Consider the following 15,839-nt stretch of genomic DNA (forward strand, 5'->3'; position numbering starts at 1 on the left):
ACCTGATAAATAAGAAACAGTAGTCTTTCATCTTTTAAATGTACATTTCTTGAGTTACTACTAAAGTTAAGTATATTTTAAGATACTTTATTGACTATTTGTATTCCTTGCATGAATTGCCTGCCTTCCTTTGCCTATTTTCCTCTGGACTTGTTTATCTTTTCTTAATTTAAATAGGCTTTTAACATATCACAGATATTATATCCAAGGATACAAACTCAAATAAGACGTAAATTTATGTATTATATAAAAGAAGTCTGGAGTTAGGCAGTTCAAGGCCAGAAGACAGCTTCATAAAGCCTCTGTTTGAATATTCAGGTTGACTGTTTGGGGACATCTGTTGTGCTGGAGTCTCATTCTCCCCTCTTCAGGCTTCCCTCTCCCCACAGTAGTCCAGAACCTCTGATGTTTTTTCAGTTTAAGGGCTTGGTCTAATTGCTTCGGCCTTGACAAGAGAAAAACTAGAAAAATCAATGTTTTGTTGTTGCTGTTGTAACACCTGATGTTGCTGTTGAAAATGGGTGCTATGGCAGCCACTCTGCGTGGTTCTTGGCTATTGGTGGAAGCACGCTAGCCAGCAGGCATTCCCTCTCAAAGCCACTCAACCTATGCACTGAATGGTATGCATTGGGTGGCCACAAGCAGAAAAAGCTTCTTGATTTTTTCTCTCTATTGCCTTTCAAACATTCTGTAAATTTCTCTCTTCTCCCCTAAATAATAACTCAGGCAGACCTCATAGTTCTCCTGGTCACTTTAAAATACTAACAGATAGTGTTGCTTTCTGGGATTAAAAAGCCCAGCCCACAATTATATCTCAGTAAAGGTGGAAAAAATTTTTAATTAAAAAAAAAAAAACCAGTACAATATAAAGTAAAAATAAAAATTTCAGTTTTTCATTCAGTTTAACGTATGTCTTCTTGGACCTGATTCAGCCTTAGAAAGCCAAAGTGATGTCTCAGACTCCTGAAATTCTTCCTGTTGTGGCTTACAGTGGGGCAGGTAATGGGCAAGGGGTGGGAAATACTCCAGCAACTCTCTGGATACCTGATCAATCTCCACCTTCTCTTATACAGCCTTGGGTGATGGGCCAAGGGTCACAATACTGGTTGGGGACACCTATTTGGAAGTTCTGTAGGATCGTCTATCTGGGTACATCAGCCCCCACCGAACACTTCAACATGTTCACCAACTCAAAAGCTCCCCAAACTTAATTGCTGAAGAGTTTTTCTAACCCAATCTTTAATCCCCTTCCTGGAGATCAAGGAGTGGTGTTGAAAGTTCCCACCTTTTAATATCATGTTTGATCTCTCTGCCAACAAATCCACATCCTGACACTATTTTGGGCCCTGCACAGAGTTACTGCATTAGCTTAGACTCTGGTATGGACAGAAGGTGTTCATTATGAGCAACAAAAGACGCTACGATTACTCAGGAAATTCTGAAGGTTTTAGAAGCTCTGTGCCAGGAATCAGGGACGAAGACTTAATATATATTTTCATTATACCACAACTCTTCAAAATTTTTATTTAACTAGCTATTTTGTGTGTGTGGATGTGGACAGGTATACACAGGTGTGCAAAAGTTTCCCCAAAAACTTCCTCACAGGTCCAGGGTGTAGGGAGACATGGATTTTTATTTCAGCCATATACTAGTAAGGGTTTTACCATTGTAAAACGAGCAAACAAACAAACAAAACCTAACATTTAAGTGGCACGTAAGACAATGAAGTGTATTTTTTCTCCTAGGGAGTGGTATCACTCTGAACAGTTCAGATTGACTAGGCAGCTTTTCTCCTTGAGGTCATTGAGGGACCATGGTTCCTTCCAAGTTGCTATTCTGCCATCTCCTGGAACACTGTCATCATCTGTGTGGTCAAAGCAGAGTTGCCACCACATATGGCTTCCAACTGGCATGTAAGGGGAAGAGAACATGAAGGTCTGAAGTCCCAGGTCTGGATAGTGGCATCTGCCATTTCTGCTCACATAGCATTGTTAAGAATTTAGCCATGTTGTAATTGTGAGGCAGGCTGGGGAATATAATCCAGCTGGCTGGCCAGGTGCCGAGCTACGGTTTTATTACTGTGCAACATCAGAGAACTAACTAGCAGCTTCTACCACAGATCGCCCCTCTGGCCATTCAAATGTTGGCATGCTCTTTTCTTTCTACACACAGAATTTACTCACTCACTCCCCAAGGAAAACAACCAGGGTCCCATCATCTAGATCAAAAGTCAAGAATCTCTAGTTGATGTACAGTTCTCTCCACTGAGTCCAGATTAGACTCTTCGGCCACCTACAGACTAAACATCAAGTTGTCTTCCCTTCCTGCCACCAACAAATAGTGGAGGGACAAGACCAGAAGTGAAATAAAGGCTTCTATTCAGAAAAGGGAATTTTGGCAGTGTATATGGTAGTGACTGAGTCAGCAAATACCGAATCCTTTCCTGGGTTGGCCCATTTTCAACTCCTGGTTCTCCATTCTCTTCTGAAGCCACTGGATGTCTGACACTTTCTCCTTGTCTGTTAACCTGCATGGCTACATCACAGCGATGTGTTGGAGACTATGCCCTTCTTGGGAGCTATTCTTAATTTGAAAACAAACAAATAAACAAACAAGCTTTTTCTGACTTGGCTTATGGTTGCTTTGGTAAAACCATTTCCTCAAAAGTTTGGTAAGCATATGCTCTTTTTGCTTCCAGTTAGTTCCATGTGCTGGTAACTACACCCAAAGTTCTTTTCTAGGTATAGATATTAAGCTTCTTTGTTTCTTTGTTTTCTCATTTTGATGGTAGTTACTTTGAGGCCATATAAAACAATGGCAGCATCCTTATTCTAGGTTTTGCCTTAGGGCTGTGTCTCTTTTTTTGGATAGCTGGGGAGGGTGGTAATGGTTGTCCTTTGAGCGACAATAGCTTTGTCTTCTGCTCTTTGTAGGTATAGAAACAGTTGATTTTTTTCAACCTCATCAGGTCTAAGTTACAAGCTAGGCTTGTGATTTTCATGTGGGGAATGTTTTGGTGGCCTGTGGCTGCCTTGTTGAGGGCCTATGCAGAATTTCCTTGATGATAATGCTAGTTGGTTTTCTTCCAAGTGTAATAAAGATATGTATGTATTTTATGCTTCTGTGACCCAAATGTCCCAGAGGTCCATTGACTTTCCGTTGTATTTATTGATACCATTTGGTGTTCAGCTAGCCTGGTTTTTCCATTGCTCCTATACTTTTGATTCTGTTTTTGGTGCAAGCAAAGTATATTGTCTCTAGAAACTTATATTTGAATATACGTATTTTATAATTTATTTTTATTATGTTATCACTTTACTTCCCAACATTAGCTGTTGTTATTCCACTTTACAGATAAGGAAACAGAAGCTCTGAGAAGTTAAGTAACTTGCCTGAGGCCACCAGCGGGTAGACAGCTAGGATTTCTAAGGAGGTGTTACAGGTATTCTAGACCACTAGCTTTCTGTAACCTTGAGGTCACAAATTTGGGCTGATTGTGTGGGCTTCTGACAATTTTTTAAATGTGTGCTAAATTCTAAAATTAGGAGATTTCACATTTAAAAACACATTTCTGCCTTGTCTTGCAACCTTAGTGATTTAGCAGTTCCCAGTTCACGTCCACCACCTGGGTAGTGCTGCTGTAGTGTGGGTGATATCTAGTGCGTGGCTGTCCCCCACTCCCACTCCAGCTGGTTTCTCACTGCTGTTATCACCAGCCTGGGCCTTCCAAGGCACTAGAGTCCATACCCTGCAGTGCCACTTGTCTTAGTATTGTCTGATTTTAATTATTGTTTAATCTCACACACACACACACACAAACACACACACACATGCACACACAACCTCACAAAGGTATGTAGACCCTGTGTAGGTGACATGACTATCTGACATAGCATGGGCCACACTCTCGTCTAAATATTAAATATTTGTGAAACGTAATTTCTTTTACTGGCCAATTTAAAAAAATAATTTAAACAGATGATCTCTGCACTCCAGTTCATCATCTCCAGCCATCCTCCCAGAGTGCTCACAGCCCACGAAAGGAGACATGGACGAAGGGATTAAATATGTCTGATTTCTAACATTCAGAGATCATTTGGGGAGTAACTTAAATAATCACTTAACACCAATTCAAACTTGTTTAAATCAGCAATTTACCATGGCTGGTTTCCTGAGGTGTGTTATTTGTGGTTTTGAGATATGATGATTGGAGTTGAAGTACTGATACTTAGTCATAGTGGGCACTAAGCATTTTTACTTGGGTTGTCATGGAATGGTCAAGTGGGGGAAGGTAATGGAGAGAGGACTTTAAAGCCCACCCACCCCCACTCACTCTCACCCCTGACCCAAGATGCCTTGGCTTTCACCAGAGTTTGGGAGTATTTATTTTAAAAACTTTTTTTTATGTTTATTTTTGAGAGACAGAGCACAAGCTGAGGAGGGACAAAAAGAGAGGGAGACACAGAATCTGAAGCAGCTCCAGGCCCCACACAGACTCACTTACCGAGAAGACCTGAGCCCAAATAGGAAGCTTACTGACACCCACCCAGGTGCCCCAGGAGTATTTATTTTTAAAAAAGTGAGGGACTCAAGATTATCCCTACAATCAGCCACTCTTGCTTATTTGCATTCCCTCAGGCTTCTTGAGTGAGAGACAAAGGACTGGGGAACTGTGCTTCTGAGGGTTGGGTGCTTGAGTGCCCACAGACCTTTAAGAGTTACACACATCATGCATTGTGGGATCAAAGAGGGTGAGGCCTGCTGGAACAGGTGTATACAACTATTTGAAATGTTTTTCCTTTTCTAGCTGTGATTTCCTCTAGGATCTATCATTTAGCCTCTCAACTTTGCCATCTAAAAGGAGTCTAAACATAGAGTTAAGTTCTGAATTTGAATGACTGAGATTGGATGTATGAAACATCCTCAGCCAGATAAATAGAAGGCTTTAAAAACAACAACAACAACAACAACAACAACAACTTAGAGATCCCAGAAAAGCAATCCTCAGAGGGCTGTCATCCGACTTGCATAGTGAATTGGTTTGACAGACATAATTTGATTTGCTGTTCCTAACGGGGACAAATTTGATTTGCTCCTAAGGGGGAGTAATTTAATTTTAATTACACAATTTTTTTCTAAGCATTAGTACTTTTGTGCAAAATACTAAAGGAAATGTGGTTGTTTTCCCCTAGAACTGTTGACTTAAAAGCTTGCTTCTAATTATTTAATAACTAGGTTTTGAAATGGAGAATATATTACTAGATAATTATTCATTTATTTTTATTGCAATGAGCTATGACTACAAGACCATTCAAGGTAAAAAGGCTGCTGAGGTTTTTATAACTGCCCTATATAAAGTGAAAAGACAATTTCTAAATTTCATAAAAAGATAAAAACAGAGTCATCTTTGATTTTGCTCTGTAAACTAGATACTGTTGCTACATAATAAATCATGCAAATTTTATTTATTGGCTTGAAACAACAATAGTTACAATTTCATATGCTTTCTGTGGATCAGGAAATCAAGAACTGCTCAGATACCTGGTTTTGACTCAAGACCTCTCTTGACATTGTATTTAAATAGTGGTCGGAGTTAGGCTTCTTTACTCTCTTGTCTGATGCTTAGTTTGGGAAGTTCTAGAAGAGCTGGAGCTGGAGCAGCTGGAGTTCATCAGGCATCTCCTCTTACCTCACCACATGGAGGCCTCAGAGTGGCTGGACTTCACAGCAGCTCAGAGCTCCAAAAGCATGGAACCCAAGAAAGCCAGAAGGAAGCCCGATGGCCTTTTCTAATCCAGCTACAAAAGCCACACATCACTCCCACCACTTTCTGTTTTTTACAGAAAACAGGGGAAAGGAATAAGAATTTGCTGGGTTTTTTTTACAGGGAGAATGTCACAAAAAAAACTTGATATATTTTAAACCATCACACCACAATGCTCAGTAAGGAAATACCTGCTCATTCTTCACTTTGTTCACATCTGTCTGTTCTCCTCATTTCCTTTCCTCCTAGTCTTCTCATGCCAGGTGCTCAGGCCCATCTATTTGGACTTTTAGAGCCCTCCCTTTTCTACCTTCCTTGTCCTTATTCTCTCTACACTCAGTCTTTCTTGTATCCTGTGGGCAGATTAATCTTTCTAAAAGACCACTGTCATTAATGCATTCTTTGGTTGAAAGTTTTTAATGCCAGTTATTATCCATAAGCATATTTCTCCCTGTATGGTTTGTATCAGAATCAGGTACATGCCTTTTTTAAACATGTGGATTGTTCAGGTCCCTTCATAGAATTACTGAATTAAAATTTCTTCTACATAGAACCCAAGAATGCACAAGTTAGCAAGTGAAAAACCTTTATCAAAGTTGATTGTTGAGCACTCTAAAGTGCAGACTTCAACTTAGTGTGTAAGTGCACCCAGCAGAGGTTCTCAGTCATATCATGTTGCCATAGTTATGGAGAAAGCAGACTGTTGCTAATAATACTAAATTACTGAAATTGGAACACATCCACAGTTATCCCAGTAATGTCATCTTCACTCATCTTGCCCTTCCTTTCTTGAGCAGGAGAGAAATTCCTCAGAATGGGTGCAATTTCACATAAGATGTAGTCTCAGTATTAATGTCATAAGGGTCTTGTGTCTCTGTGCAGATTCCCCATGCAGTCTGATCTGAGCCAGACTTCGTTTGTCTTACTGTCATCCCTTGAATACCCTTTGTCTTTGCTCCTTTTTTCTATTTGTCTCTCTTTTATAGTCATTTTTTTACAGCTTGTTAAGTCTTACCATCTTCTGGACAGTTTCCCTAAGGATCCAAAGCCTTGGAGATTTCTCTTTATTCTCAGCTTGTACAGCAAAATATGTACCTGTCTTTAGCATTTATATGGCACCCAGCATATGATACCTGAAATCGTTAACTGTTAGTTCATCAGATTGCTGTGTCAGTCAGGTTTCAACAGGAGGGATGTGGCACACTCAGATAGGCTAAACAGAAGAGAGCTTGATAAAGGAACTACCAAAAAGGTGTACATAGGACCTGTGGAAACTACAAAAGTTAGTTCAATATCACAAGGTTGGTAAAAGTAGGATCTCCCTAGGCTACAGATTCAAAAAGGGGGAGCAGTTACTTGAACCCAGAAAAATAAGCAAATATATGAAGGAAACTTCCTCACAGGAGCCTTACCTTCAGTGAAGAGAGGTAGCTAGCCTCTGATGACTCTGATGAGAGCCAATGGAATAAATATCCAGACTTTACCCTCTTCCCTTTGTCGGATCGTCTGTTGATGCTCACCATAGGCCAGAACCAACTGGAAGTTAGAGGGCAAGGAACACCATTGATTTGTTCCAGCAGAGCAGCCACCCAAGGCACAGAGTTGGGGATAGAATGGTGGAAGGTGGAGCTATAGAGGCCTAAGGAAAAAAATATATATATTTTATATATATTTATATCACAAATATAAAGTTGATAAGGTGGAGAGCCTTGCATCAACTTTTGTCTTCCTCACAGCCTTACGATGTACTGCGTTTAGTAGTTATTCAGTAACTGTATCCTCATTGTTTTATGCCAGCATGCATTGGTTTCATTTCCCTGGAATGCTTGATAAGAAGGAGTGACAAAAGGCTTTCCCAATGTTAACATTTTACATTTTTTGCGTGGTGATTCACTCATATAAATACTGTATTTCCTTAATTTCCAGGCCCAATTCCCTTAATGTCTGTAATAGAAAAGTCCAGTTCCTTGAGAAAATGCAGATACAGTTATAATTTGAGTCTCCTAAGTAATTACCAAAAATATAAATTCAAATTAAGCTGTCTGTCATATATTTTGGAAGCCCAAGATGCTATTCTCAGATCCTACCAATTTAGCCTCACTGACTGTAAGTACATTACATTCTGTGAAGAGTAAATATGTATACACATGTGCCCCATGTTATGAGAAAATAGTGTCAGACATGCTGGGTTTCTAAAATGAATAAACAATGTCATTGTTTACACTAAAAAGGACCCCTACCTTTTCAGAAAGATTTAGCTGGAATTTCCATTATTTGGGTAGAAACAAATATACTTTATTTTTATGAGAAATGCTTTTTAAAAAATAATAACACAGACAGGGTAAAATAAAGGACAGAAAAAGATATAACATGCAAATACTAAACATAAGAAAACAGGAGTTACTTGATTATTATTAGATAAAGTAGACTTCAAGACAGCAAGAATTACCAAAGATAAAGAAAAGAAGAACATTTCATAGTGATAAAAATGTCAGTTCATCAGAATGACAAAAAAATTTTCTATGAATTTTGTATGGTGTTCTAAATAATACATTAAGGCAGAAAAATAAATAAAAGACATAAACATAGAAAAGGAAGAAGTAACATTGTCTGTTTTTGTGAATGACATGATTGTTTATCCAAAAAAAAAAAAAAATCCCAAGGAATCTACAAAATGACTACCCAAACTAAGAAATCTATCAAGGTCACAGAAAACAAGGTCAATGTACAAATCAATTTTAGTCCTATATGTTAGCAACAAATTTCTATGTATTATGAATACATAGGGTGAGCCACTTCTGGCTTATTGTTTAATTCACTTCCCATGATAATTCCTTATTAAAATATTGACTTAGAAGGGTACAATCTTTTTTAATAGCATTGTTTGAATACATCGTCTATATATGAGGATGGGATAGAGGGTAGTATGCTTATGTTTGCATCAGAAAAGTGGTAGTGACTAATGTTCTAATGTGATAAGTAAGTCTTGATTATTGCATTTAATCTAGTATAGTCCTCAGGTTTTTTTTCCCCATGAGTCATAGCCAAAAAATAGCTTCCCATTCATGCTTGAAATAATGCCCTCCATGAGTGCATAGATTCATAGAAGCACAAATTTTAGAGGATACTTTATCTTGAATATCCTAACTGATGGTCCCTGCCTCGGGGGTGGCTGAGTCTTTACAGAGACAAACAAAACCAGGCAAAATTGTCATTTTCTCACTCAACTGACGGTAAAAGTACAGCTTTTACTACATGGAAAATCTTAGGATTTCTTTTTAAAAACCTTTAAAAACAATCTTTAAATCAAAAAAGTTTGGTGACTACTAATCTCATTTTATAAATGACAGAACTGAATCCCAGAGAAGTTAAGTGACCCACTGGATTTCACACATCTAGTTAATGTGGGGGCAGAAGCAAGTAACTCAAACCTCTGAGCTAAAATAAGCAGCCCGCCCTGCTAAGTCCAGTGCTCTTTCCACCAGACTGTATTGTCTCCCTGAGCACTAGAAAAGAATGAGTCTAGTCTCAAAGGACTGGGATTGACCATCAAAAACAAACCTCTCTGTTAGATCCAAAAGGCATTTTGAACAATAGAGAGCATATTAAAGTGAATTTTTAATTTCCCAAATGGCTCATTGTAAAAGAGAAGTCACATCCAGTTTTACAAGTTCTGTGATGTTTACTTCAAAATCATTGTTTGTCTTCATAGTCATGTCTTCATAACTGTTTCCCAAGCACGTCTAAAAGTTTTATAAATAGTATATTGTCTGCTTCTCTTCTGAGCAAATTTATTTCTATTTAGGAAAATAAATTTGAATTATATATGAGGAAAATTTCCTTAAAAGTACCAATTGTTAGGCATGAGGGAAAATTATTATAGCCAACCATTGATTCTTCTTGTCCAGGAATTTCTTTAATATTATTTTTGCACATATTAAACATTCAGTATTTACTGAATGATAGAGTACATGAATGAGTAAATAATAAAATGGATAATGTTTTAAAATCTCTGGTGGGCCTTTCCATACGCATGGTTCTTTGCTTTCTATTATATTTTAACAGCAGGCCTTGTGAAAATTCATCCAAATGTTTTACTTGAACTACCAAATATTCTAATAAATATTATTTTTTAAGCTGTATGTATGTATGTATGTGTATGTATGTTAATATATATACAGTTATAGATAGAAAAAATACACACACACACAGACACACACACACACAAGAGATATATTTGGAAAGGGTTTCCAGCTCAGATTTGTTTTTACCCAAATCACTCATACATTTCAAAGCACTAAATTGATAATCTAAAAATATCTTTTTAGAATAATTATACTTCAGTGCTCTGGCTCCCTGTTCAAGTAGAAAGGCCAAGGTGAATGCAGCTGCAGCTGTGGCCAAAAGAGACTCGAAAGCCTGGCTTCAACTCAATGGCACCAGCACAATTTGAAAAGACCCAATCTTACAATAGCTATTGTCTTCTAGAGCTTTGGAACTTACCCATTTACTAATTACCCATTTACTGCGGAAAACACTGAGTAGAACATTAAAAGTGGATGTCAACAATTTGGGGAAATAACTTCATTAGTTTTAATAAAAAATATCTCTTCTGTCCACCACTACTTAGCACTGAAAATCCAGTTAATTGAGTTTGTGTGAGTGTGAGTGTGAGTGGGTGAGTGTGTATGTGTGTGTGTGCGTGTGTGTATGTGTTACTCATTATGGCTATAGAATGAGACTGAGACTAAATTTTCACACATGGTTTATGGAACCACCTTGCTAATGTATATAAGCCAGCAGTGCCAAAAAAGACTTCAGCATGTGTACTACATTCACATGGCTTCCTGGCGTACTATGTTAAGAAGGTTTCTGGAGCTGAGTCCAGTGTCATGATCATTAGCAATAATGATTCTCTGCAAATCCCAGATGGAAAGCCTCCAGGATGGGCCATATCTGTGCTATATAGACTAGAGTCTTTAACACTTTGAATTCCCATTCCACATGTGGAATCCTAGATCCCTGAATCTACTAAGCCATTTAATAGATCTCTGTAGGAAAAGAAAAACACAAAACCTTTACCATCCTCATAGAAATGGGGTTATATTTAAAGGAGCATGGGCTGGGGTTGGAGGTACCTACAAAGACTATTTCTGATTGTCAGAAAGAGTCCTGATTTCACATGTACTGCTGGTCACTTCATTAGGTAGTCTCTGAGCTTAATTTGCTACTCAGGATGTGATGATGGCTATCAGATCATCAATTTCTAAAAATGTATCTTGAGGGACACCTGAGTGGCTCAGTAGGTTAAGTGCCCAACTCTTGATTTCAGCGCAGATCATGATCTCACAGTTCCTGAGTCTGAGTTCCACATCGGCTTGTGATTCTCTTTCTCCCCTCTCTCTACCCCTCTCCTGCTCTCTCTCCCTATCTCCTCTCTCAAAATAAATAAACTTAAAAATAAATTAATAAAATGTACCTTGAGTTCATCACACTGTTATATCAGAGCAGTTTGTAACTGGAAGCCAGATTACGAGATACTTTTATTTTTTTTTATTTTGTTTTAAATGTTCATTTATTTTTGAGAGAGAGAGAGAGAGAGATACAGAGGATCCAAAGCAGGGTCTGTGCTGACAGCATTGAGCCCAATATGGGGCTTGAACCCACAAATTGTGAGACCACGACCTGAGCTGAAGTCATATGCTCAACAGACTGAGCCACACAGGTTCCCCTATGAGGTACTTTTTAAATACAAGATGTAACTATTATACTTCTTGTGCTTGGTAGCACTCAATTAAGTGAATGAGTATGTGATACACGAATAATTTGATTGTATCACCAGGGTTTTTCATAGACCCATTTTGCCTACCAGAACATAGACTTGTATATAACTTCTTCCTTCATTCCTCTACCTAAATGCTTTTTCCAGTAAAATAAGAGCCCTGAACAGTTTCTGGGGAAAAGGAACATCCCATATATTCATGTCATATTCACATGGGCCACTACTTTCAAGAACTTCAGGCCCTTTTCTGTGCCTCTGTTGTACCCTTCCCTGGCTTCCATTTTGGAACTGTATTCCATTATCGTGAATTTCCATACAATTTCACTGTGCTGAAATAACACTTTATGTGCCTGTTTCCACTTTGGATTGGGATAACCATATCTTACCCATTTTATATCTCTTTAATTTAATATGGCCACTAGCTCATTAAATTATTAGTGTATGTTAAACTGAAGTGGACACCTTTAAATGCATTTCCAAGTATTGCCAGAACTCTATCAGAAAAATTTAAAAAAGAAAAGGAATGAAGGAATAGTGACCTAGTGTAACCACTTGTAGGCACATATTAAAATAGTTAATAAGTGCTCATGAGAAGGATGAAGGGGTCTTTCCTTAGTGGCTCTCATACTTAGAAAATCTTGAGAACAAGGTGTTATAAAGATACAGTCTCAAATTCTGGGTGGAATTTGTTTGGGTCTTAATTAGCTCCTTAAACATTGTCTGAGAATATGAGTTCGAAGTATTTTTCTTCATTTATCAACGTGAATGAGAAGATTTATTCTAAGATAAACTAAGCAGAGAGATACAGCAATGTCCAATGAATAGAGTAGGATACCATCACTCCCTCTCTGGCCATTAATAACATAATAGTCTTTTCTGAATTTCTTTGGAGACAGTCTTTGTGTTGGAATGGATACTAAGCAATCAATGTAGATAAGTGTGAAATAGAACTGTTTTAGGTGTGTGTATTCTTTGGGAAGTGTTAGCTTCTTTCAGCCACACAAATCAAAATAACTTACACCTAAGAAAAAGAAACCAGTTTTTCTTTAGAATGATACTGAAATTAAAAAAAAAAAGTATTTCCATCTAAACTTCAAATGTAAATCTCTAATAATGGCATTTCATGGTGAATTATCAGCCTATTTTCCATTCAGTAAGTCTGTGTGTGGAGTATTAATGGAACTATCACATCATAATTTCTTACCTATTTTATATTCCCATATACCAGTTAGTAATATACCCTTGAATTTCATTTTCCTGAAAGATATGTTTTTTAAAAGATTTGGACATCTGCTTCTTTGCTATTAGAATTTTTAAACCATGTTTCTAATACTTCTTTTGAATGGTTGCAGTGTCTCAAAGCATAAAATTCTGTTGTCTAAAATAGGTAGGTCAGGGAGAAACTGCACTGTTCTTGCTTTTTGAAGATGAATATATTTTACCTTATTTGATGCAAATAGAAATATATCTTATATTTAGGGTCAGTAATCTTTTTTTTTTTTTTTTTTGGAAAACTGATTGCTATGCAACTGATCAAATACGGGTTTGGCCATGTAATATTTAGGAATTCATCCCCATCTTCTTTATTCCCATGAATTTAGAACATAGTAAACAATATGTCAGGTTTGTGCCCTTATGTCAATGACAGGATTTCATAGGTAATTATTCCCATTGTCAATATTGAGGATTTAAATGTTAAATGTTTGTAAAGAAGCAAGGTTTAGAGAGGGGACAGTTTAGAAGTTGGCTAAATGGCAAGCAGTAGAAATATGCTGAGATCTTCCACTTCTTCAAGTGATTTTCTTGGCTGGGTCTAAAAACATCACCTAACTATTTGTTTCTTAATAGACACTGTTCTCTGTGGTCTAATTAGTTGCACATCACATGCACTAGTCATGAAGTGTCCATAAACTGACCACTGTGAATCAGGCAGACATGGCTCATCCCCCAGGTATATAAGCAGCTCATGTATTTTTGAATGCTGCCCATTTGCATCCATCCCTCTCTTCCTTTCAATCTCAAAGCCTTTGTTTTATTTTGGGCTGTTTGCCTAATGTGTGTACTAATAGTTTGCCTAATGTGTGTACTAATAGTTTCCCCTATTTTCTAAGTGATCATTAAGGTTGAGCACGTCTATATTGAGAATGTTAAGAATAATGACCGTGTTTTACATTATATTTACTTGACCTCTTCATTTATAAAGAGCACTTCAGTGTAGACAATTCAGGTTCATTAGCTCTTCCAAATGATCTGCTTGCCTCCATCCAGTCTGTCCCTGCACTACCATTGGCATTCATTCTAAGGCATGAAATAAGGTATAATACTCCCATGTTTATAAGATAAAACTCCAACTACTTAGCATGGAAGAAAATGCCAACCCATCTAGTCTCAGTACTATCCTTCCAGAACTTCAACTTTGGCTCATTAAGGGATCTTAATACGTATTACATGAATGACTTTAAAAAAATGAAGAAGTAGATACCTATATAATAAAATTTGTGATGGGGAAAAGACTTCTTGGAAAAAACAGTGCTGTAATTTACATTCATTTTCATTTTGCCAACTTGGTAGATATTAAATAAAACCTAATCTTTTCCTATTCATTAAATTCCTACATCTCAGCAGCCTAATGTATCCCAATTGCTTTACTGAAATGAAGATTTGTGCCATAAAAACAAAACCACAGAAAGGTACTTTTCATGAACTAATGATATCTCCTTAAACCATTCATGATATACTCTGTTCACCAGATATGATTAATTTTTCACAAGCTGCGGGAAAAAAAAGATTAGTAGATCACTAGCTAATTAAGTCTTGGAAATGAACGCATTTGAGACTACTATAAGAGATTACCATAGGATCATCGAAAAGGGTAGAATATAGCTTTTCAACAAGAAATGGCCAAACTGTAAAATTAAGATTTCACATACTAGTTGTCTCCTTAAGTTAGTTTGTTTCATTTTTGACTCAATCATATTACCCAATTTGGATTTAAAGACCCTGTGCCCATTCTGAGCACTCATTTATATATAGGATTTCTTATAAATCACAGGTTAAAACACACCTTCCTGGGTCCCATCTCCTGAGATTCTGATTCAGTAGAACAGAGTGGGGGTCATTGATTTGTATTTCTAGAAATTCCAGGGGATACCCATCCCAGGGCAACTAGTGCAAGGATTGCTCTTTCAGTACCATAGCTGTAGAGTCTCCTTCATACTGTTATCAGACTTAATTTAATTCATGTAATTTCATGTAATTGTAACAATCTTGGGAGAGGGGGTGGAATTTGTCTTGGAGAAAAGAAGACTCAGGGAGAGTGTGTTAATCGATATCAGATATGATAGTAATTGCTCTGTGGAAGTGGCCCTCCTATTTATTCCCATATTTTTTTAAACATTGTGCTGATCATATTGTGTTATAATTGTCTCTTATGTACATTGTACATTGTCTCTTATGTACACTGATGTAAAATCAATGTACAGAAAACAGTTGCATTTCTATACACCCATAAGGAAGCAGCAAAAAGAGAAATCAAGGAATCGATCCCTTTTACAATTGCACCCAAAACCATAAAATAACCTATGAATAAACCTAACCAAAGAGGTAAAAGATCTGTACACTGAAAACTATAGAAAGCTTGTGAAAGAAATTGAAGAAGACACAGAAAAGTGGAAAAACATTCCATATTCATGGATTGGAAGAATAAATATTGTTAAAATGTAGATAACACCCAAAGCAATCCACACATTTAATGCAATCTCTTTGAAAATAACACCAGCATTCTTCACAGAGCTAGAACAAACAAGTCTAAAATTGGTATGGAACTAGAAAAGACCCCAAATAGCCAAAGTAATGTTGAAAAAGAAAACTAAACCTGGAGGCATCACAGTTCCAGACTTCAGGCTGTATTACAAAGCTGTAGTCATCAAGACAGTATGGTACTGGCATAAAAAGAGACACAGAGATCAATAGAATATAATTTAAAAACCCAGAAATGGACCCACAAATGTATGGCCAACTGATCTTTGACAAAGCAGGAAAGAATATCCAATGGAAAAAAGACAGTCTCTTCAGCAAATTGTGTTGGGAAAACTGGACAGCGACATACAGAATGAACCCGGACCACTTTCTTATATCATACACAAAAATAAACTCAAAATGAATAAAAGACCTCAATAAGACATAAAGCCATAAAAATTCTAGAGAAGAAAATAGGCAACGACTTCTTTGACCTCAGCGACAGCAACTTCTTACCAGACATATCTCTAGAGGCAAGGGAAACGAAAGCAAAAA

The 15,839-nt window shown here is 37.3% G+C and overlaps 1 protein-coding gene across 2 annotated transcripts in view; it reads left to right on the forward strand.

Annotated features, from left to right (window-relative positions):
* Positions 1–15,839, forward strand: part of AK5 (adenylate kinase 5) — a 228,566-nt gene that overhangs the window by 16,824 nt on the left and 195,903 nt on the right. The window lies entirely within an intron of this gene.

This window comes from Crocuta crocuta, unplaced genomic scaffold (genome assembly GCF_008692635.1).
Source record: "Crocuta crocuta isolate KB4526 unplaced genomic scaffold, BGI_CrCroc_1.0 scaffold125, whole genome shotgun sequence".
In the NCBI taxonomy this organism is placed as follows: Eukaryota; Metazoa; Chordata; class Mammalia; order Carnivora; family Hyaenidae; genus Crocuta; species Crocuta crocuta.